Source organism: Gossypium arboreum, chromosome 10 (assembly GCF_025698485.1).
Source record: "Gossypium arboreum isolate Shixiya-1 chromosome 10, ASM2569848v2, whole genome shotgun sequence".
NCBI classification, from domain to species: Eukaryota; Viridiplantae; Streptophyta; class Magnoliopsida; order Malvales; family Malvaceae; genus Gossypium; species Gossypium arboreum.
This window is the reverse complement of record NC_069079.1, coordinates 67,447,213-67,472,882: the sequence shown is the minus strand read 5'-3', so window position 1 is coordinate 67,472,882 and position 25,670 is coordinate 67,447,213.

The window sequence follows — 25,670 nt, the reverse complement described above, 5'->3', positions numbered from 1 at the left end:
TTATCACATATATACACCTTCACATCCATCACATCACCATTCGGCCTTATCACATATATACACATTCACATTCATCACATTGGCCATTCTACCTTATCACATATATACACTTTCACATTCATCAATTTCATCATAACAAAATTGACTAGGTATACTAGTCATTTACGACTTATAGCTTCACTTTAATACTGGATTTGGTACTTTGATTCCCAATATTTAATCGATAGCTTATAAGCAACTCAAGTAGTTTTATTAAGGTTTACAACATAATCACAAATTCAAGACAAGCTGTTTTTCCGAGAAACAGTCATTAAATTATTCAGAATGGAGCTACGAAACTCCAAATGAAGTTTCGTTAATTTTCCTGAATATAGACTCATATATCTATATGAGAGACTTTTGTAGAATTTTGGTTGGGCCAATCAGTACAGTTTATTTGTTAAAGTCTCCCTGTTTCAAGGTTCGACTACTCTGACCTCTATGTATTACAACTTAAATATCTCCCTGTACAGGGATTCAATGTCTATGACGTTTATCTCTAATGAAACTAGACTCGATGAAAAATCTGTACATATAAAGCACGACCTTTAATTATCTCGATAAAATTTATGGTGAATTTTCTAAGTCAGAACAGGGATCCAGATATCGGTCTGGCCCTGTTTCACAAGAATTTAAACACCTCATAACATATAGCTCATATGGTCGTTTCGTTTCTTCCATATGAAAATAAACTCATCAAGCTTCGATTACACAATTTATTCATTATTTAATTCCATTTCTACTATTTTTAGTGATTTTTCAATTTCACATCACTGCTGCTGTCTCGCATCTCATTACTAGAGTAACTATGCCTATTTCATGATTCATGCACTCATCAAACCAAACAAATCACATATCAATCTTTATATCTATTATCATAAGCGGCATTGATAATGGTCTTTATGAACAAGAATACTTTACACATTTATTTAAGTCACAAAACCATGTGCCAATTCACATGCCAAAATTACCATATTTGAAAGACAAACACATAACCAAAACACCAATCAAGCTTTAAGCACAAGTCATATCCATTATTATCCATTTACTATGAACAAAAACAACCAACAATTTAACCAATAATTTATATCCATCGACTATTATTCCAACCACCTTTTTCGATCACAATTGATAGATTCATAATATACGGATTACCAGATTTTATTTCACATACACGATATACAAGATATATATATACACTTATCCCTATATATTACACATAAAATGACTTTAAAACTATACCAATTGTACATCTTCTCTTATTACATATTTTATGTGCATAGGACCATATTATAAATGAACCCTTTTAAGCACATTTAACAATGATAAATATACCCAATTCATATGTTACTTTTCATGTTCAATAATGCATACACAAAACCACTCATCTTTCAATATATATATTCAACCGTCCTTAATAACTTCCTTACATAACATTTAAAGTATAACATTCTTTACCCTACTAAACCGAATCAAATATCAAACCATTCATCATATTTCATGAATATAAATGCGAATCACAACTAGCTACTCATGCCGAATCAAAATAGCTCATAACCATCACTTATATTTTATCACGAATCGAATACATAAGTACATAAACAATCAATAATCCAAAAGCAGATTCATCAACCACAAATATATATGTCAAGCTTTTATTTTAAAAGAACTAATCATAAGCCATATACAATTATCTCATGCCGAACATATTTATACCGAGCATATCACAAATACCATTCATGCATGGCATGTAGCGTTTTAACCAAAATAAGCTTAAACCATGATCAAACATACCCGAATTCAAGCATAGAAGTCAAGCCATTTAATTACTTTCTTCCTCACGGAACAGCCACCCTTGTTGAAGGAAAACCTTAAGTATGCAATCAATAAACAAGTGCTCAAGGAACTCACCGAATTTTCTTCTCCCAAGGCCGAAACTAGCTCCCAACCTTTGCCTTCCCCTTCTTGCCCATGTCCTCCTCACTTCCTTTAGCTTCCTCATGCAACCGGCCACCTCTGCCATTCTCATTATAGCCATCACCTAAGCTGAAAATTTAAGCAAAGGAATTTCCTTCTCCCTCACTTCAAGCTACTGACAACGGAGGAGTAAAAGAAAATGGATTTCCCTCCATACAGCCGGTGTCATGGTCTCCTCTCCATTCCAATCAACACCAAAAAAAACAAAGAAGAAGATCAAGCTCTCTTCCTCTCCTCTCATAAATTCCTTCAACCAAATTCAGCTCTAAGGCATGAAAACAAAGTGGCCGAATGTTCTTCTCCCCATAAAAAAAACATTTTCTCCTAATATGCTTATTTCTATATTATATAATTCCCACCAATTAAAATAAAAATAATAGAACCCATGATTACATGCATGTTGGCCGGCCATTTGCATTCAAAATTGGTCTATTTGACATGCAAGTCCCCCATAATACTAAAACATAAAATGTTTGGCTACTACACATTTGCCTATCCCATTTTCAAGGTTTCTCGACTAAGTCCTTTCAAGTAAAATTCCCATTCATAAGACTAAATTAAAACATCAAAATTTTCACATATGCACTATCACACATAGAAGTTATGCAAATAAATTTTAAATACATTTTTGACTGGATTTTGTGGTCCCGAAACCACATTCCGACTAGGGTCAAATTAGGGCTGTCACATGGGAACCCTCAAGTTCAGCTGTGAGGCCTAAGAAAAAGGCCAGAGTTGATGGGCCAGTCAGAGTTGGGCCCCCTGTTGCTACTTTTGGGTCGTAGCCTTGTACTCTTTTTGGGAAATGCCATCAGGGTGAGTGCTGGGTATGGATAGGGGCATGTTTGAGGTGCGAATCTATGGAGCACCATATCAGGGATTGTCCATGGAGGGTCGATCAAATGTAAGCTACTGGTATGGGTACTGTTCAGTCGCATAGGGGTTTTCAGTAGCCACCAAGAGGCCATGGTCAGGCCAGAGGTAGAAATGGTACGGGCCGTGGTTGTGGAGCACCGGGCAGAGGTGCTGAACATACTGAGGCTAGGCAACCAGCATTGGTTTATGTTGTACGTCATCGAGAGGATAGAGACACCCTAGATGTTATTACGGGTATGTTCTTTATTCATAATATACCTTATACTGCATTGATTGATGTTGGATCTAAGCACTCTTATATAGTATGCACTGTGTTTGAGACTTTGGGTATAATGGTTGAAAACACTATGAGTGAGATTACTATGTTCAGTCTATTAGAGCAGTCAGTGAGAGTGAACAAATTGTTTTAGGATGTACCTTTGGAGGTTCAAGGAATGATCTTTTTAGCTGAGTTGATAGAACTCCCTTTTGGGGAATTTGACATAATATTTGGCATGGGCTAGCTGGTTAAGCATAAGGCAAATTTAGACTGTGCTACAAAGCGGATGATACTGAGAACTAAAAAGGGTGATGAGGTAATTATGATTGGCGAGCGTCGAAATTATCTCTCATGTGTGATTTTTGTACTTAGGGCTGAGAAGTTGGTAAGTAAGGGTTGTGAGGCATATTTAGCCTACGTTAGTGCTTCAAGTTTTGAAGGTTCGTCTATGAAAGATATCAAAATAGTTAATGATTTTCTAGATGTCTTTCCCGATGAGTTATTGGGGTTACTTCCTAACCGTGAAGTTGAGTTTGGGATAAAGCTCTTGCCTGGTACAGCTCCGGTGTTGATCGCCCCTTATAGAATGTCACCGAAGGAGCTCATAGAGCTTAAGCCTCAAATTCAAGAGTTACTGGATCGAGGGTTCATCTGCCCTAGCATGTCTCCATGGGGAGCATCGACTTTGTTTGTGAAGAAGAAGGATGGAACCTTGCGTATGTGCATTGACTATGGGTAACTAAACAAATTGACTATCAAGAATAAGTACCCCTTACCGAGGATTGACAATCAATTCGACTAGTTTCGAAGAGCCTTAGTCTTTTCTAAGATTGATCTCCGATCAAGGTATCATCAGCTGAGGGTCAAGGAGACTGATGTTTACAAAATGGCATTTAGGACTCTTTACGGTCATTACGAGTTTCTAGTGATGCCGTTTGGACTGACGAATGCACCAGTAACTTTTATGGAGTTGATGAACCGAGTGTTCCAGCCCTATTTGAATTGGTTCATAGTGGCATTTATAGATGACACTCTGATGTATTCAAGGACTGAGGAGGAACATGATGCTCATCTCTGGGTTGTTTTGCAGATTTTGAAGGAAAAGCAATTGTATTTAGTAAGTGTGAATTCTAGCTTCGGGAGGTAACTTTTCTGGGTTATGTGGTATCTGCTGAGGGGATTAGGGTTGATCCTCAAAAAATTAAAGTGGTTCTCGATTGGAAGCAACCTAAGTTGCTATTTGAGATTCAAAGTTTTCTGGAATTGGCAGGGTATTATAGATAGTTTTTTAAGGGATTTTCACTTGCTAAACCTCTGCCTAAATTATTAGGTAAAAGAGTACCTTTTTAACTGGACTGATAAGCAGCAGGAAAGTTTTGAGAAACTTAAGAAAGTTTTGACTGAGGCCTTTGTCTTAATACAGCTAGAGTCTGGGAAGGAATTCACTATCTACAGCGATGCATCAATGTTGGCTTAGGATGTGTGTTGATGCAATAGGGTAAGGTAGTTGCATATGCGTCTCCTCAGCTTAAGACGCATGAAATGAACTACCTGATGCATGACTTGGAGTTGGCAGTGGTGATATTCGCACTGAAGATTTGGAGGTATTACCTGTATGGTGAGAAGTGTATCATTTACATGGATCACAAGAGCCTCAAGTATCTCCTCACTCAGAAGGAGCTAAACCTTAGGCAGCATAGGTGGATCGAGCTAGTTAAGGATTATGACTGTTCGATTGAATACCATCCTCGTAAGGCTACTGTGGTAGCTGATGCCTTAAGCCGTATAGTTGTTACTGATTTGAGGGCGATGTTTGCTTGTCTCAGCTTATTTGATGATGGTAGTTTACTGGCCGAACTTCAAGTTAAACTGAGGTGGATTGAACAGATTAAAGGTAAGTAGTTGGAGGATGAGTCATTGGGTTTTCATTTCTGACAGATTGGGAATGGAGAAACTTCGAATTTTGGGCTGAATAGTGAAGGAGTACTTTGTTTCCGTGGGGGAGTTTGTGTATCGAAGGATACTGATTTGAGGCAATCTATATTGCAAGAGGCACATAGTAGTCCTTATGCCATGCATCCTGGTTGGAATAAAATGTACCGAGACCTTCGAGAGTTATATTGGTGGCCAGGACTTAAGCATGAACTTATTGATTTTTTGAGTAAGTGCCTGACTTGCCAGCAGGTTAAGGCGGACATCAGTTGCCTTTAGGGTTGCTTCAGCTAGTTAAGATTTCGCTTTGGAAATAGGAGAGGGTAACTATAGACTTTGTTAGTGGCCTACCTCTAACACCTTCTAAAAAGGATTCGGTGTGGGTCATCATGGATTGATTGACCAAGTCTGCTCACTTCATACCTATCCGTACTGATTACTCATTACAGAAATTGGCTAAGCTGTTTGTGTTTGAAATAGTGCAACTGTATGGGGTACAGTTTCTATAATATCTGATAGAGATCCTCACTTCACGTCTCGATTTTGGAAGAAGTTACACGAGGCATTGGGTACAAGGTTGGACTTCAGTACTGCATTCCATCCTCAGATAGATAGTCAGTTGGAGAGGGTGATTCAAATACTAGAGGACATGTTAAGGAGTTGTGTGATAGACTTCTGAGGCACTTGGGAGGATTACTTACCAGTGGCAGAGTTTGTATACAACAATAGCTACCAGTTTAGCATACAGATGGAACCTTACGAGACATTATATGGTCGTAGGTGTCGTACTCCTTCTTGTTGGACTGAGTTGGGTGAGTGCCATTTTCTGGGCCCTGAGTTGATTTCTGATACCGAGGATAAAGTCAAGTTGATTCTGGATCGGCTGAAGGCGGCATCTGACAGGTAGAAGTCATATACGGATCTAAAGCGTAAGGAGATTGAGTATTCGGTGGGGGACTTGGTGTTTCTTAAGGTCTCGCCATGGAAGAAAATATTGAGGTTTGGTCAGAAGGGCAAGTTAAGCCCTAGGTTTATTAGGCCATAACGTATATTGAAATGTGTGGGACCGATTTCCTAACAACTTGAGCTACCTCCAGAGTTGGACCGGATTCATGATGTGTTCCACGCCTCTATGTTGAGGCGATACCGTTCTGATCTTACATATATTGTTTCGGCTGAAGAGATTGAGGCTAGACCAGATCTGACCTTTAAGGAAGAGTCAGTTCTAATTTTAGACCGTGATGTGAAAGTTCTGAGGAGAAAGTCGGTTCCACTGGTTAAGGTGCTATGGCGTAATCATAGTTCTGAGGAAGCCATATGGGAACCCGAGGAGGCGATGCAACAACAATACCCTCATTTGTTTTGATCAGGTCAATTTCGAGGCAGAATTTTTCTTTTAGGGGGTAGAGTTGTAACGCCCCAAATCTTTAGTAATTTAATAGCATGTTATGTTGCATGTTGGCTTACTTGCTGTGATGGTTAAGGGTCCTGAGTAGTGTGAGAAGTCCTGGGTTCAAACCTAGGCTTTAGCAAAATTTTTGTCTTCTTGTTGAATAAACCCTTGCATGTTGATAATGGACTTTTAAATTAAATGAGTGAAATATAGCAATGTAGCGCCTGTTAGCTTAATGGTACGTGGCATGTGGGTGTGCTTAGGGATCTTGAGTTCAAGCTACCCTATGCACAAGGGAGTAATATTTTACTGCTCTAGCAAGGTTGGTAGTTGGGATTGACCGAAACTCTGATGGTTGGAGTGTTTGAGGGAGAGTGGTATGTGCAGCTGGTTGTTAGGGGGAGTTTGAAAGGAGATTGAATTGGTGGTTTGAAGGATTTGGGGAGAGATAAGGGGAGTGATTTTAGGAGGAAATAGGGGAGGTTGGGGTGTGAGGCAGTGTCATGCCAAAAGTGGGAAACTTATTGTGCAAATTCTGTCACTTTTGCTCTAAGTACCAAAATAGTGCTAGAGTTTTGGTTCTCTGTAACGATTTTCTTTTGTTGTTTTCTTTTCAGGTATTGCTTGATTGGTAGCCGAATATCAATTGTAACCAGTCGGGTATTCTGGTTTTGCTCTCCTATATCGTGTTTTACTTAGTCGACTTCTTCTCTTTTCCCCATCTTTCTCCTCTCGATTATCGGGTATCCTTTTCTTTGCTCACTTTCAGTTTTGTGTACCGAACACTTCCTTCCTTGTAGCTAAACATTTTTACATTCCATCAACCTTCTGCCTAGCCTCCATTGTTGTTTCTTCTCTACCTTACACTCTCTCAAGTTTTGGTGGTTAACCCTTCCATCTCTTTTTAGATTCGACTTTCTCCCTCTCTTTCACTCAATCACTTTTGCGTTGGCTAAGCATCCATTGGTAAGTCTCTATTGTTTCTGTGTATTTTTTATTAGTCTTTCCTCTTCTCCCTAAATACCGATTTTTACCATTTCTTTATTTGATCATGGCACTTTTTGTTTCGAGTTGGAGTATTACTCGTGGAGTGAGGGAGTTCGCTTGGATTTCAAGAATGATCAGAATCTTCTTCTCATCCCTCGTCCTAAGGTAACATTGGTCGTTGGTGTTATTAAACTGAGGCACGTTTGGGATTCTTGATATTGGCCGAATGTCCATGATTCTTGAGTGGTTATGCAATGTGCAACCTTTGTGTAAGCAATATGTTTCATGGGTTAATTTGTCATGCAAATAATCATCAAGTGTCTGATATTAACTTTCGTCGGTGTTCTAAGTGGGCTAAAACCACGCTCGTTCAAGCTAAGTGTTAGTAAGTAGTCTTTTGAAACAAGTTTCAGTTGAGGTTTCTGTTAAACGCGTATGTTAGATTTTGACCGAAGTTTTTCTTATGTTAGATGGAGTGCGCATGGGCTAAGTCGCTCTTTTTTGCAACTAGGTGTGTAATCACTCTACTTCTATTGTGAAATGGCAAAAGCCGGAAAACTAGCATCATCGATGCCACATAGGCGTACGCTCGCTCGTGTCGTTATATAAATGCAAAAGTGCGAGCATGTGATTGTGGAGACCACCATGAGCAAGTTCGTGGGCTTAGGTTATTTTGGGCCACGTTCAGGCGAAATGGGCCGTGTGGGCCCACGTGGGTCGTATTATGAGCTTGGGCCCATTTTCACTGTTTAATTATTAAGGTTGCACGGGTCGCACAACACGATTGTGGACCTACTATTGGGTCAGTAAGTACACCTAGACCCTAATTTGTTTTATGACTGTTATACCCCTATGAGGCAAATGACAGAAATACCCCTATGTGATATATGAATGTTTGAGCATGCCATCTTATTTATATATGTTCATTTATTTTATGTTGCATTGCATGGGGTGGGACATATGATATTGGAGGAAGTGTACCGAAAGGCCATAAGCCTATAACTGGCAGCTTTGCTGCAAATGTTGTTAGTGCCGAAACCAGTACTATATTCTAGAGTGTAAGGGTGGCTCGATTTTATCCCCACATGGAGTGTAAGGCTGGACGGAGTAGAGTGTAGAGGATGGATGGGCAGGATCTTTGTATGCATTTCTGATACTGTACTGAAATGGGCTAAGGCCCACACTGATACTGCGACTAATATGGGCTTAGGCCTAGACTGATCAACCTGTATGTTTGACTGTTTGATAAATATGGATTGAGTTTTCATAAACTCACCTTTTGTACCTATCTGTGCAGGTAATCCTTAGGCAGGTCGGTGCTGCGAAGGGCTCGGAGATGGCCACACCACTGATTATGTTCTCGTTTTGAATTTAGTAAAAGTAGTTTTATATGGGAAAATTTTATGTAATAAGGCCGTTTTAAAGTTTCATTCTATTTGGGGATTTTTTTAAATTGACTTCTATCTGCTAGAAGTAGGACTCGGGTTTTTAAAAGGTAAATGGTTTTCAACTGTTATGCCATGTAACTGGTTCCAAAAGCTTTCACAACGAACAATGTTTTAAAGTGTAATAATGATTTTGTACGAGACATGTTTTGCTTAACGAACCTGTAATTTAACAAATAAATTAAATAAGAGAGCTTTTCATAAAGATCACAAACAAGGTTTTAACACAATCGAACTTTCTAATAGAACTATGTTTTTCAAAATTCACTCCAACGTAACATCACGGATACAGGCATAACGTCTAGGTTGGGTTTGAGGTGTTATAGTGTTTCTGATCTATGAATCTCTAACTGATGTACTTCTTTCTAAACTCAGTGTGAAAGAACTCCCAAGTGACTCATTCTTTCAGAACCATAGGTATTAATGTTATCCACCAATGATACGCTGTATCTCTCAAAAGTGAAACAACACATTTAAGACATTCATCAGGAGTACATGACATTTCATCAAACACTCGTACTGTATTCTCGAGCCAAAACTTAACTCTCTCAGCATCATCATTTGTAGTAGCACGAAACTCTTCAGTCCCATATTTTCTAATTTTATCTACCAAAGGCTTACTCAATTGAATTGAATTCACAGCTTGTGGCGTAATAGGGACTTGTGGAGGATTAGACGGGGGTGGAGGTTGTGAAGTAGCCGGATTAGTTCTAATATACTAAGTGAACCACTCATTCATTATTTGGAAGAAGGCTTGCTTTGCCTCTCCCTCGTGGCTACTAGATACAAGTCTAAAATTAGATTGCACCGCCCCTTGAGCGGGAGCAGGTGCATTACTTTCCTCGTCATCGGCTACGGCTTGATCAGGATCCATTTACTATATAAAAACACATTTTAGCTGTCAAGAATCATCACACTATCGTAGTTGATATATATGACATGCATAGCTAGACACTCACACGCTATGTTAGTCCTAGAATTGACTAAACTGTAGCTCCGATACCAATAAAATATAACACCCCTAACCCATATCTGTCACCAAAATAGGGTTATGAGGCATTACCGATCATTTCACATTATTCACATACATATAAGCATTCATAATCATAATTTATTCAAATCATTCACAATGTCCCTTATATAGGTCTATAAGACCTAAAAACATGCTTAGAAGAGGTGCGGGACTAAACCAATAACAATTGTAAATAATGAGAAATTTTAGAAAATTTTCATGCTTTTAAGAGTCACACGTTGATGTGAACAGGCTGTGCGCCTCACACGGCTACTAGACACGCTAGTGTCACAAGCCATGTGAAAACAGGGCATACATACTGACTTGTACCACACAACCGAGGACACTCCCATGTGCCAGGCCGTGTGAAATCTAAGGAGGGATACTGACTTGGGTCACACGGCTGACCACACGCCTATGTGCCAATCCGTGTGCCACACATGACCAGTAGAAACACCCGTGTGTCTAGACCGTGTCAAAACTGTAGGGTATACAGGCATTAATTTGAAAGGTACCCTAAAGGACACACGGCCGTGTAACATGACCGTGTGTCCCACACGGCTGAGACACACGCCCATGTCTCTGCCTGTGTGGACAAAAATAGGCCATTTGCAAAGCCAATTTGCCACCCTTTTGTTCATGCATAACTAGCCAACAAAATGGTATCATTTCAATACATAAATAGGCAGCCAAACATACCAATTCATACATATATTATACTATCCATCACCAACCATTTTAACTATTTAAATTCACATTCAAAATCTACCAAATCATTATGCCAAAATCATTAAAACTAGCATAACACTGTAACGCTCGGGTTTGTGCAAGTGTACACAGTCGTTATCAAGTAATAAATAAGTATCAAATTATCATCTCTACAGGGATTGTATTTGTGCTAAGTCGCTTAACTTGTAAAAGTGTGTTAAAAAATTGATAAATAAACACAATATAATTGAGAAGTGATGAAAAATTAAGTATATGAAACTAAATGCAATGATCCCTAATGCAATTTATCCTAAGTATGCAAACTCTATGAATGAGATAGATTTTAGCAGAATTAACACAATAAGCAACAATTATAATATAAATAAGCTAGGACAATTACTTTAATTAAACTCAAATTATTATCAACATGCTTATCAATATTCGGAAAAATATTCCATGGCAACTCGATCTTTCTTGAGTTTGGAAACCACATTAGGTCATTTTGGAATCCTTTACTTATTAAATACGCATTTTACTGATCCTTATTTCCTAAGGGTTTCTTAGTATTCGTGTGAAGTAATAGGGACGTGTTAGGTTTGAAACAGTTAATCACACAAATCTAAAAACTTTGCAGATAACTGAGCCTGGTTAGGGATGTTAAGCAACCTGCAATTTAATCGGGTTAGGATCTAAATTGAGCATGCACATTTCAATTATGCATCCATTAGCCGTCGTCTGGTTAGGATCACTCAGCTAATTCAAGTGCATTTCAATAATGTATGAACGAAATATAGACTTGATTTTAATTGAAAACATGATCGATTGAGGCACAAATATTATAAGTATGAATCAAATAATTATTATTAAATCAACGCAATCATCCTAGCTTAAATAAAATTAAGCTATCATTATTGTAAACAAGAACAAAGAACACATAGCAAACATTCTTGAATTAAATTAAAGTAAGAAAGATTAAACCAATTCAGAGTGGCAGTCACCCAAGACTTTGACTGATGAGGGCTCCTTCGTTCCTTCACTTTGCTCCTTTACTGATGGCTCTCCGAGGTGGTCGACCAAGAGTTCTTTAAGAGGCTAATTTGCTCAAAATATTTATGCAAATATGATAGGCGTGAGGGCTAAGAAAGTTAACAGAATTGAGAAAGGAGAGAATGATGAATGTGTGAGGGATGAATGAGGGATGAGGGATGAATGAAAAAGTGAGAAAGGGGCTCTTATTTATAGGTGAGGCATGGGAGCTAGTTTGCTAAAGATAGGAGTGTGCCTCTTTCAAAACTCCTTCCAAGGGTGGTCGACCATGAATTGAGGGAATGTGGCTAATTTTACTTGATTCTTGGTTAATTTGAGTGCCACAACCACTAAGGACTAAGACTTAGCCACCAGTAAATCTTTGGGAAAATCTCTGATTTCTTCAACTTTTCAGGAACCTTGTGTAATTAAACCAAAAGATGGTTTATGAACCTCCATATTCAGCTGAATTTTCAGTTGACTTGGCCCTCCATTTGGACGATTTTGTAATCAATTTAAAGCTCTTAGACCTATCCAAAAATAAATCAATAAGTTAGAGGACCAAAGAATTAAATTTTGCCAACTTAATTAAATTAATTAAAATCCAAATTATTAATGAAATATTTTAAATGAATTATTAACTATAATTTTATATTTTATTATTTAATTTAATCATGCATGGCCCACTTTATGTCATAAAAATATAATATGCTCAATTTAATATAAAATAAGCCATTTTATGCATGAGAACTATATAATAAAGCATAAAATCACATTTTAATAATTTCTATGTCCTGTTTTCATATTTTCACATATTTCATTAATTTATTAAATGATTACTTGTTTTAACAATAAATTTATGTAAAAAGGTGATAATATATATAGGAAAAATCCTATATATTTTTTTAGTTTACATACCCCCAAACTTAAATCATTGCTTGTCCCAAGTAATGTTCATGCACAGCACAAGGTCTCGCTAAAGCAAAATTGCTAAAAGTGTAAGCAGCATTAATCATTGCCCCGTAATCATGTAATAATAAATTCATGCTCATCGATCTTCTTCATTAACACGTAATTCATATGCAACCATTTTGAAAATTTTATACTAAGTTTAAAGGTATGCGAACATGAATCATAGTATGTATATACGTCACATCCATAGAAAATATTCTTTCATTCAACATAGTTTCTCATAAATCAAGCAAAACAATCATAAGGCTTATTTATAATCTTCATATGTTGAACTTAGGACTTCCTCTCCATTAATGTAGGTGACATAATCATCAAATCAATAGGCCTTTTATAAGGTTTTAATGGGGCTCAGTCAAAGGTAGGAATTTTAAGAGATGGGATATTTCGGTTTCAAGATCTTAACCTTTAACTTTGTCTTGGTTTTCTCATAATACAACCTTTTTATTTACGTGATCCTTTGGAACATCCCCAAACTTATTTTGAACTTAAGCTCATACATTTTTTTCCTTTTTGAAGACTGAGCAAACTTTTCTTCGCCCTCTTTTTTTATTATTATTATAAGCATGAGCACATACATCTTTATGAAAATTTCCTCAAATGTTGATTACCAAGACAACTTAAGTTAAGATAGGTGCACAAAATTAGGATAACTTACAAAGATGGTAATGTGGCTTGTAATGTAGGTTTATTGCAGTAAACAGGCCTTTAAGCTCAAAATTATAGTTTCAAGGGTCTAATATCATAAGGTGGGCTTGAAAAGGCTCAAACGATCCAAAGAAAATGGTGCCTATATCATTTTAGAAAGTTACTAAGTCAATTCTAAAGATATAAACCTTCATGCGTGTCTAATCTCAAAAGAAACTAAGTTTTCATGGCAAACATTACCGAAGACGAAGATCAAACAATCATTTCGTTCTTCATGATAACATATAGTCATTTAGATAAAATCATCATTCATGCTTGCATACAAGCTATCTTATTAACAAATAATTTCTCTAAACATTCATTTATTAAAACATACTCATTAAAGAAGTAATTGAAACATACTTGAAAATTTGAGCAACAATAATTTGCCTTACCCCCCTTTAAAACGAAGCAATGTCTGGGTTGCAAGAACACAGTAATGAATGAAAACTAAACACCAGGTAGGGTTAAAAAGAAAGAGAGGCGAGTCATTAAGACTTCTTAAATACCAAGTCTTTCATCATAATCCAATCCTAGACATGTTTATTTCCATTACCACTTCACTTAGTCCTTTTCTTTCTAAAGGAAGTATTTATTCATGCTTGCTATGTTTTATTTTGCAAAAATTAAATCCTAGTTATTAAAGAAACAAATTCTTAAAGGCCTAAAATAAATAAATAAAAAGACAAGAATCCCCCCTTTTATTCTTTTGACTCATTCTCCTTGTTTTCTTTAGCTCCTTCTCCACTTGTACAATCAGTATCATCCATCCATGTCTCAAAGATAGCATCTGGGAACTCAGGAACAAAAGTGTTAGAGATATTCTTAAAACTATTTTGAATTGAATCATCTCTAATTTTTTCATATTTCAAGTAAGTTTTATTGTTGATTGTGCATGAACTTGCACATATCCATCAACATTGACAACTTTGATTTCCTTGAAGTACTTGCAAAAGTTAGCAAGGGAGTTGTATATTCAGGTTCAACACTTAGCTTGACAGGTTCTTCTTCTAGCTCAACCCTTGGTTCAGGGTCTTCAATTGGTTCCTTATTAGATTCTTCTTCTTCAGTGTTTGAAACTGATCAGTTTCAGTTTCATTCGTTAACTCCTCAGTACCTGGCTCAGTTGGTTCTTCTTGCTCACCTTGATTCAGCTCATGCACCTTCTCTATTAACCTTTCTAGATCACGACTTGTAATGCACCTATGGACATATTGCCCCTTCAAATTCTCTTGTGTTTGAACATGAGCCCTTAAGCAAAGTGAAGTGATTAATGATGGGAAATAAGCACTTCCTGTCTTCTTTTTAGCACAGTCATAAATCTCCTTGAGAATAATTTTCCCAACATTAATGAACTTTTCTGTCAATATTGTATATAACAAGAGCATTCATTCCATCGAGATGATAGAACTTTGTGAGATAGGCATAAAACTGTAGCGAACAAAAGAAAACCATACTTTGCTACTAGTTTTAGGTATTCCCTTCGGCAAGAATGGCTTCTATACTTTCTTATAATCCATTGGGATCCCGAATTTGTTACAACATCAAGCACTTATTGAAGAAAATCCCAATTGATGTTGTTCATCAAAGGGTAGTACTCATCTTCTTCAACATCAGGTAAGTTAAACAAATCATTGATGGACTTAAAGGTAAGAGGTACCTTTTTCTTCCAAACGATGACCTCAGTGGCATCTTGTGTGGTCAAACTTGCATAGAACTCTCGAACTAGTTCATCATTGAGAAGTGAACGAGCATCACAAAATCGTTCCCACTTGAGAGTATTGATTGTCTTTTTAATTGGCACAGGAACAACCATCAAATCATTCCTCTTCAAGTTAAAACCTTTTTCCTGTATCATAGGTTGATGCTTGAAAATTGAATCAAATCTCTCTTTCACTTCTTTATCGATCATAATTGAGTTTTCAGGAGTAGTCTTTGACGATCTTGTTTTTTTGTGAGACATGGTATTTTCTCAAAAATTCGGCAAAGTTTTACTTACATGGGAATAAGAGAAATCGGCAAGTGGGCAGGACTTGCTCGGCAAACCTTACGATGGCGAAGAGGTTGCAGCTGCGAAGGCAATGTGCTGCGGCAATGGTGGTGTGTGACGGGGATAATGGCTACGTGTGACAGCGATGTTGATGCCCCTGCGATTTCTTTGCGGCTGTAATAGGAGATTTTGGCAAAGGGGAAAAGAACTAGGGTTTCTTTCGGGATTTGAGGTTGATGGCACAAGAGAGAAGTTTAAGGATTTTTTTGGGGTTTAAGTAAATTGCTTTGATGGATATGAAAAATAGTAGAATGAAGAAGGGTTTATATAGGAAAATTTTAGGGCAACATGTAGCAAAAATTTAGCTACATTAGGGTTATTTGGGCAGCAAGCAATGGAAGTGGAAGTAGTAGGTGTGGAATTTTTCCTCTTTTTGTTGTGTTGGGCCTAAAATTCAGACTATATCTTACTAAAGAAACTGATTAGTACTTTGGCCATATTTAACCCCCTTTATTAACATAGAAATTTGAAATTTAAACAAAACAAATGAAACTAAAAGAAATTTTAAATCTTAATTATAAAATTTCTTCTCAATAAATTACATTAAATTAATTCCCAGGAAAGGTTGGAGGGGTCATAGCGGTCCCGCTTAAGTTCCAATTCCTTAGGGAAAAATAATTAAATGTACTAAATTAAGAAAATAAATCCTAATTATTTATTTATTTACAAAACAAGTTCGTGAAAAATCAAGGGTCTGTTAATTTGAACGAGGATTCAACTAGCTCAACTTCACCATCCCAACCATGTTTGAGACATTGACCATTAACTTTAAACGTACCTCCGTGATTGTTGTCTAATTCAATAGCTCCATAAGGATAAACTCGATAGATGGTATAAGGTCCTTTCCATCGGGATTTTAGCTTCCCAGGAAATAACTTCAGCCTTGAATTGAACAGTAAAACCTTCTGACCTTCTTTAAACTCACGAGGTCGTATATGACTATCATGCCATCTTTTTTTATCTTTCTTTACATATTTTGGCATTCTCATAAGAAAACAACCTCAACTCTTCCAACTCATCCAGTTGTAACATCCTTCTCTTACCGGCTTGCTTAAGTTTAAAGTTCAATTTCTTCAAAGCCTAGTGAGCTCTATTCTCCAACTCTAATGGCAAATGGCATGCCTTCCCAAAAACCAACCTATAAGGAGTCATTCCTAGTGCTGTCTTAAATGCTATTCTATAGGCCCATAATGCATCATCGGGCCTTCGAGACCAATCTTTTCTACTAGGGCATACTACCTTTTCAAGGATACCTTTGACCTCACGATTCATTCTTTCAACATGCCCATTAGACTGAGGGTGATAAGCAGTAGCAATCTTGTGTTTCACATCATATTTGTCAAGCAACCACTTAAGCCATTTGTTTACAAAGTGAGAACCTTCATCACTAATAATAGCTCTTGGTGTCCCAAATCGTGTAAACACATGCTTATGTAGGAATCACATGACTACCTTAGCATCATTTGTAGGGTATGCTTCAGCTTCAACCCACTTGGACACATAATCCATAGAAATTAAGATGTATTTGTTCCCATATGAAGAAGGAAACGGTCCTAAGAAGTCAATGCCCCATACATTAAATCATTCAATCTCCAAAATGTTTGTTAAGTGCATCTCATTCCTCCGTGATATGTTTCCGCTCCTTTGGCATCTATCACAGTTCTTCACATAAGCATAAGCACCTTTAAATAGTGTAGGCCAAAAAAAACCTGCTTGTAAAATCTTTGCTGTGGTATGTGCACAACCAAAGTGTCCCCCACTTGGAGATGAATGGCAATGATGTAAGATCTCAACATCTCACTTTCAGCTATACACTTTCGGATTATATTATTTACACACTGTTTAAACAAGAATGGGTCTTCCTAGAAATAATATCGACTATCATGAAGGAATTTTTTCCTTTGCTGGTATGTCAATTCTCGAGGAATTACTCCACATGCAAGATAATTAGCAAAATCAGCAAACCAAGGTGTTTCATGAATTTGACTTACCTCAAATAAGTGCTCATCTGGGAAATTCTCGTTGATAGGTACATGTGATCGAGTTACCTTATCTTGTTCCAACCTCGACAGATGATCAGCTACTTGAATTTCAACACCTTTTTTGTCTTGGATCTCAAGGTCAAATTCTTGGAGTAAAAGTATTCAATAAATTAGCCTCGATTTCGCATCTTTTTTCGTGAACAAGTATTTAATGGCCGTATGGTCAGTAAATACTGTAACTTTGGTACTTATAAGATATGAGCAGAATTTGTCAAAAGTAAAAACTATAGCAAATAGTTATTTTTCAGTTATTGTATAATTGAGTTGGGCTCCCATCAAGGTTCTACTTGCATAGTAAATGGGGTGGAACATTTTATTCCTTATTTGACCCATCACAGCTCCAACAGCATAATCACTTGCATTGCACATCAACTCAAAAGGTGTGCTCCAATCGAGTGTAATGATTATTGGGGCTGAGACTAATCATTTTTTTAGCTCTTCAAAAGCTTCTAAACATGCTTTGTTGAAATCAAACATTGTATCTTTCTCTAACAATGAATATAGTGGTTTAGAAATTTTTGTAAAATCTTTGATAAACCTTTGGTAAAAACCGGCATGGCCTAAGAAATTTCTGACTCCTTCCACATTCATTGGGGCCAATAATCTTTCAATTACGTCCACCTTTGCTTTGTCGACTTCAATTCCTTTCTTTGAAATTCTATGCCTAAGACAATCCCTTCCTTAACCATAGAATGGCATTTCTCCCAATTAAGGACTAGATTCATCTCTTCGCATCACTTCAGTACCTTAGTTAAATTACTTAAACAAAAATCATAAGTGTTACCAAAAATAGAAAAATCATCCATGAAAACCTCAACAAAATTTTCAACCATTTCAGTGAATATTGCCATCATGCATCGTTGGAATGTTGCAGGTGCATTGTATGAACCAAAAGGCATTCGCCTAAAAGCAAACGTACCGTACGGACAAGTAAAGGTTGTTTTATGTTGGCCTTCCGGGGTGACAACTATTTGGTTATATCCTGAATAACCATCTAAAAAACAATATAATTCATTACCTGCTAGTCAATCTCACATTTGATCCATAAAAGGCCACAGAAAATGGTCCTTTTGAGTGGCTTTATTCAACTTTCTATAGTCAATAGAAATTCTCCAACCAGTAACAGTTCTTGTTGGGATCAATTCGTTACACTCATTCTCAACAATCATAGTTCCACCTTTCCTTGGCACACACTATACCGGACTTACCCACAAACTATCTGAAATAGGATAGATGATTCCTGCATCTAGCCATTTGATCACTTCCTTTCTCACAACTTCCTTCATAATAGGATTAAGCCTCTTTTGCCCATCAATTCCAGCTTTTTCACCTTCCTCTAGAATAATTTTGTGCAGGCAAAATGAAGGGCTTATACCTCGAATATCAGTTATAGTCCAACCAATTGCTTTCTTAAATTTCTTTAGAATATAAATTAATTGCTCCTCTTGATCTTTTGTCAATTCAGCTGAAATAATCACCGGAAAAGTAGAAAATTTACCTAAATAAACATATTTCACATGGGAAGGAAGTACCTTTAGTTCGAGTGTAAGTGGTTCTTCGATTGACAATTTGGGTTGCACAAATTCTCTAACTTCTAACTCCATGTGGATTGAATAAAATTCCTCGGGTTGGCTTCCATCACTGCCATGATTTCTTCACCTTCTTCATCCTCCAAAGGGTCAAACCCTAAGGCTTACTCCAAAGGATCTTCTTCAAGATGGCTTTCCATAGAAATCAAGGTTTCTATTTCTTCCATAACTGAGCACTCTTCTGTCGGATCGGGAAATTTTATCGCTTTAAGAATGTGAAAAGTTTCCTGATCGTCTTGAACTCGCATGGTGAGTTCGCCTTTTTGCATATCAATTAATGTTCTTCTCATGGCTAGCAAAGGTCTCCCAAGGATAATTTGCACTTTCTTATCTGCTTCAAAAACTAGAATAATGAAATCAGCAGGAAAAAAAAAATTATCAACTCTTAACAAAACATCCTCTATCTTTCCTTTGGGGTATGCTAAAGATTGATCCCTTAGCTGGAGTGTCACAGTTGTAGGTCTTACTTCTCCTATCCCTAGCATCTTGAAAATAGACTTAGGCATCAAGTTGATACTTGCTCCTAAGTCACACAAAGCTTTACCACAATAAGATTCACCAATGTTACAAGGTATCGTAAAGCTTCCTAGATCCTTCAATTTTGGTGGCAGCTTGTTCTGCAGGAACGCACTGCACTCCTTTGTCAGAGTGACATTCTCATACTCACTCAGTCTTTTCTTCTTATATAGTACATCCTTCATAAACTTCACATAATTCGCCATTTGTTCTAAAGCCTCCATCTAACTACTTCAGAACATCCAAAAACTTCTTGAATTGTACCTCTCATTTCTTCTTGTGTTGCTGCAATCTTTGTGGATATGAAGGTGCTGGAACTTTCAGTTGAACCGGACGACTCTTATGAGTAGGTAAATCTGTATCCAAAGAAGATGTTAAAGTATCTAAATTCACTAATTTAGGATTTACCGTGTCAGTCTTTGCAGATTCTGACTCTTTTGGTGTAGGGTCTTCAACAGTTGGTTGACTTTCCCCCTTTTCAACTGGCTTGTCCTCAACATCAATCGATCGGGGTTCCAGAATTTTACCACTTTGCAATGCCACTGCCTTGATCTGTTCTTTACCCAAATTTTTTGTATTCTCAGTATTGCTTGGCAAGGTTCCTTGTGGTCTATTACAAAGATCCGTAGCTAACTGACCCATTTGGTTTTCTAAATTTTTCAATGTTGCTGCTTGACTCTGGATCAAAGCATCATTCTTCGCCATGTATGCTTTCAAAAAGTTCTCCAAACTATTTGATGATTCAGCTTGAGGTGGTTTTAGAGCTTGCTGATTAAACCCCTAAGATTGGTTGGGTCTATGTTGCATAAAGTTGTTGTTTGGTCCATTTCCTTTGTTGCTTCAAGTAAAGTTGGGGTGATTACACCATGAAGGATTATAGAAGTTGGACTGAGGTCCTTGTCCACTCCTATTTTGATGTTGGTTCCCCACATAGTATATTGACTCGGGATTCAATGGGCAATTCTCGAAAGAATGACCTTCCCTACAATACACATAGGAAACTAGTTCAAACGGACTTTGTAACATCCTAAATTTGGGGCCTAGAAGAGTTGGGTTTTGAGTCTGGGATTCGAATAGAAGAAAACCTGAATAATTAGGAAGTTTTAAATATTATCGTTTCAGAAAAAAAATTATTTTATTAAATTACCACTAGAAAATTTTTATTGTATTTATTATTACGGATATTTTAAATTTTTATGAAATTTTAATTAGTATTATTATTATTAGAAAAATATTACTGTATGTATGTTTGAAAATTTTTATGAAAATTATTATTATGTACTGTATTATTGATATTTGAAATTTTTATTATTAGATATATTTATAAAATTATTATTATTATCGGAAAGGAAAAAAATATTAGTTGTAATGCCTTGATTTTCGGATTTTTTGGGTTTTGTGATTTTTAGTAAATCTTGAAATTTTCATGTTCTAAATATTGGAATTATGTTTAAATGTGTTAGTAGACCTTTAGAAGGCTCAAGACTAAGCTAAACACGGTAAAATATCAAGGTGGGATTTTTAAGTGAATAGGAAATTTGGTTAAGTGGGCTTTTAAGAAGAACTGCGTAAGTTATGACACAAATGAGCCTTTGGTAAAGTGGCTAAGTGACGCCACTAGGGAGCTATGAAGGTGGCGTGTAAGTGTTGGGGAAGACCAGGTTCAATTCCTTTGTTGGCAAATAGATGCATTTATTTTTTAGTGCGGGAGGGGTAAGTGTTGGAGTTCGTGGATTCGCTAGAGGAGAGTTGGATCGGTTTAATCGCTTGGATTAAGGAGTGATAAGGGAGAGATTTAAGGATTGGGATGAGGCTAGGAGTTAGCCGAATGGGGAATTGAAGAGGAAAATCGGCGGGGGGTTATGAGGGTAGTATTTCGGCACTTAGGGTATTGTTGGTGCCGTTTTCTTCTGCTTTTACACCTTAGGATTGTTCTTTTCTCTCTTTTTCCTCTCTAGCCGAAACTACCACCTCCCCTATTCTTCTTCTTCTATTTTTTTTCTTCTTCAAACTATTCATCATACCTACTATTCATCAACACTTTTGCCGAATCAATAAAAGCCGAAATCTTGTGATCACTGCTTGTGCCGATTTCTTCAAAGCCGTGTTCTCCTATGTTCTTTTGCTTTTATTAATTTACAAATTATCTTTTCTTAATCCTCGATTCTGACCGCAATTCTACTTCAAGGTTGTAGCCCGCATTATCATCTCCTTCATCACATAAAAGCGAAAAACCATAGAATTGGGGGCTTATAGCGAAACTTCGTAACTCCGGAGTCGAGTTTTTACCATCGTTTGAATGATAAATCTGCACTGATTGCGTGGAGATCAAAAAGGAGTAAGGGTAAGTGTTCATCATCTCGATCTGGTTATATTTTACAAAGTTAGGAAAAGTCAAGTCCCTAAAATATAGAGAGGTCATCGAATTGGGCATGTGGCTCTAAAGGTTTTTAATCGACGCCATCGTCAATGATTAGTGTCTTCTTAAGTGTTGGATTAAAGGCGTGGTTCATTGGAGCAATCAGATTCGGAGCTAGCTATCGATTTTGGCAAAAAGGTAAGGTTTCGAAGGCTTTTTAGGGATATGGTTCGATCATAGATAAGTAAGTTTTGGGGGTTTAGTGATTATGGTTTGTAAATAAGAACTATGCTAATCAATTGTAGGACATCGGAAGTGATCTCAAGAGCGATCGTCATGAATCGGTGTGTCTTTAACACCCTTCTTTAGTTCAATTAAAAAAGTCGAAATGTCAAATTCCGACCTTTCATGGTCATATGGGTATGCGAATGCTCTCAAGTCATAGAATAATTGTTAGATCTGGCACCGCAAGGTTGTAAGCACGTCATGTGACGCTTTAGCGTATTTCGGAAAAAGGGGCTCGACGGGCCAAAACTAGGCCCAATGGGCTTACGGACCAATATGGGTAAGAGATGGGCAAATTAGCCTGTTAGGTAGATGGTGGAATCAAATTGCATAAAACTGATAAAAATTACTGAATTAGCTTGTGCAAGAGCGTAGATCACTAAATTACCCTAAAGAGCAAAATTACCAAATTACCCCTAAAGAGCAAAATTACCGATATACCCTAGGGTTTTAAATTGGTGAATCGCTTGATTGATTACTACTGTATTTTGCATGATATGCATTTATTAATATCTGCTGCATGGGATTGGGGTATTAATGGAGGAAGTACTAAAAGTGGTTCATCCACGATCGGAGGCTTTGCCTCAATCGACTGAAATTTGAGCAGCTTTTGTCAGCAACTGTGGTGTAAATTTGGGTGGGTTGAGATATTCCCACATGGTGTGTAGGGTTGGTACAGGCAAGTAGCGGTTGGTGGGTTGAGTAGTCTCCCAGATGGGCTTGCATTCATTATTACTGTTGATACTCATGTTATCGAATCGGGCCTATGGGCCACATTTGTTATGTAAAAGGGCTAAGGCCTTGCTATCAGATTCTAAAAGGGCTTTGGCCTCATCGTGTAATCGTTATCTGAATAGGGCTTAGGCCCAATGGGCTCGAGCTGAATTGGGCTTTGGATGGGTTTCAGATACACCGAGTTTTCCAAACTCACCCCTTCCTCTTCCTCCTTGCAGTGAGCCCTAGTTGGTGGACTTGGAGTCAAGGGATTCAGAGTGGCCATGAAGATGGATTGCCAATTTTAAATAAGTTTAGCATTTAATTTGGATTATTTTATTTTTATTATGTTTAAAGTTGTAATAAGGCCGCTTTTTTAATTATTTTTATTTTGGGGATTATTAAACCGGTTAGCACTAGGGTTCGCTTTTATAAAACTACTTGATTTTTAAAAGATCACGATGACGCATAAAGTTTCCATAAAGTAAATGTTTTTCCAAGGAAATAAATATTTTAAACAAACATTTTCAACTTAAACATTTTCTTAAGACGGACATAATCAAACGATTTTCTCAAAATTATACGAGATGTTAGAGTGTGGCAATGGTGGTGTGCATGTCTAGGATTGGATCCGGAAGAGCTTGGTACTTAAGCGGTCAAGCGGACTCACCTCCTCTTTTTCCCGGTTTCCTACCGGTGCATGACTTCTATTCACTTTAACCTACCTTTAAAAGTGTCTTTTACAACACCAACTCATTTTTCCAAACTAAGTAATAGAATGTTTTGAACGCATCAATGTGGCGATCGATCCGGTCATAACGCCCAGTGGGTTTGGGGTGTTACATTTAGTGGTATCGAGCCTGTTGCAACAACTCGGTCAGGATCGGTCCAAAATCTTTTCAAAAAACTTGGGCCTAAGTAGGGTATTTTTGGAAAGGGCGATTTTTCAAGATGTTCAAGTTTTTCTTTGTTAAACGGGGTTAAATCAATAGTTTTAAAATAAAAGTATTTTCAAATCAAATCTTTTTTCGATAAAACAAAACCATGGGTTTTATGGATCGATCGAAGTGGCACATCGAATCCCGCACCAAGTCCTGTAAGTATTTCGCTTCCTCATATTACACCGTATTAAGATATTATTGTAGATAGAACTAGACCATATCATGAAATTATAACTAGGGTAACCCTAAAACTCTAGAATACCGAGACCGTAGCTAGGCTATGATTCGTGAAAATAGAAACTTGAAAATACTATCTCTGCATAAGACATGTGAATAAATAGTAAAATATTTGAGACCTTTGTAGTTATTTGATATGTGTACCGGTAATGTAGAGCATTGATATGGATTCTGGGTAAGCAAAGTCCGCCAACTTCGGTAGCGGTAACTCGAGCTTGGTACCGAGGCACGGCCGAGTTAGTAAGGAAAGTGGTAGAGGAAGTATTGGATACAAAATTAAGGAAATTAGGGAAGCACTTCAAGCGGGGTGCTTGGAGTGTAAGAAAAGGAAGGATTCTAGTTCTCGTAAAACCAAGCCTCGCTCGTGAAACATGTTAAGGCACGACCAAACTATCCAATCTGCAAAGACTGCAACGGACGTCATTCGGGTGAATGCCATAGGAAGACAGGAGCATGTCGTAGATGTGGGTCCAAGGAGCATCGAGCTCGGGATTGCCAAGTTTGTTTTATTTAAATATATGTTACGAGTTGTATGCGTGCCTGATAAACGTTTCTTTATTTCGGTAATTGGATGTTCTGGGTCGTATTAAAATTATTTAGATCGAGTCTTGCAGCAGTATCATAGTGGCATAGTGGTTTGACTTATACATTAATTGATAGTTGGAAATTTCGAGGAAGAAATTTTTAAGGAGGGTAGAGTTGTAACATCCTAAATTTGGGGCCTAGAAGAGTTGGGTTTTGAGTCCGGGATTCAATAGAAGAAAACCCTGAATAATTAGGAAGTTTTAAATATTATCGTTTCGAAAAAAATTATTTTATTAAATTACCACTAGAAAATTTTTACTGTATTTATTATTATGGATATTTTAAATTTTTATGAAATTTTAATTAGTATTATTATTATTAGAAAAATATTATCTGTATGTATGTTTGAAAATTTTATGAAAATTATTATTATGTAATCAGATTATTGATATTTGAAATTTTTATTATTAGATATATTTATAAAATTATTATTATTATCGGAAAGGAAAAAAATATTAGTTGTAATGCCTTGATTTTCGGGATTTTTTGGGTTTTGTGATTTTAGTAAATCTTGAAATTTTCATGTTCTAAATATTGGACTTATGTTTAAATGTGTTAGTAGACCTTTAGAAGGCCCAAGACTAAGCTAAACACGGTAAAATATCAAGGTGGGATTTTTAAGTGAATAGGAAATTTGGTTAAGTGGGCTTTTAAGAAGAACTGCGTAAGTTATGACACAAATGAGCCTTTGGTAAAGTGGCTAAGTGACGCCACTAGGGAGCTATGAAGGTGGCGTGTAAGTGTTGGGGAAGACACAGGTTCGATTCCTTTCTTTGGCAAATAGATGCATTTATTTTTAGTGCAGGAGGGTAAGTGTTGGAGTTCGTGGATTCGCTAGAGGAGAGTTGGATCGCTTTAACTGCTTGGATTAAGGAGTGATAAGGGAGAGATTTAAGGGATTGGGATGAGGCTAGGAGTTAGCCGAATGGGGAATTGAAGAGGAAAATCGGCGGGGGTTATGAGGGTAGTATTTCAGCACTTAGGTATTGTTGGTGCCGCTTTCTTCGCTTACACCTTAGGATTGTTCTTTTCTTTTTTTCCT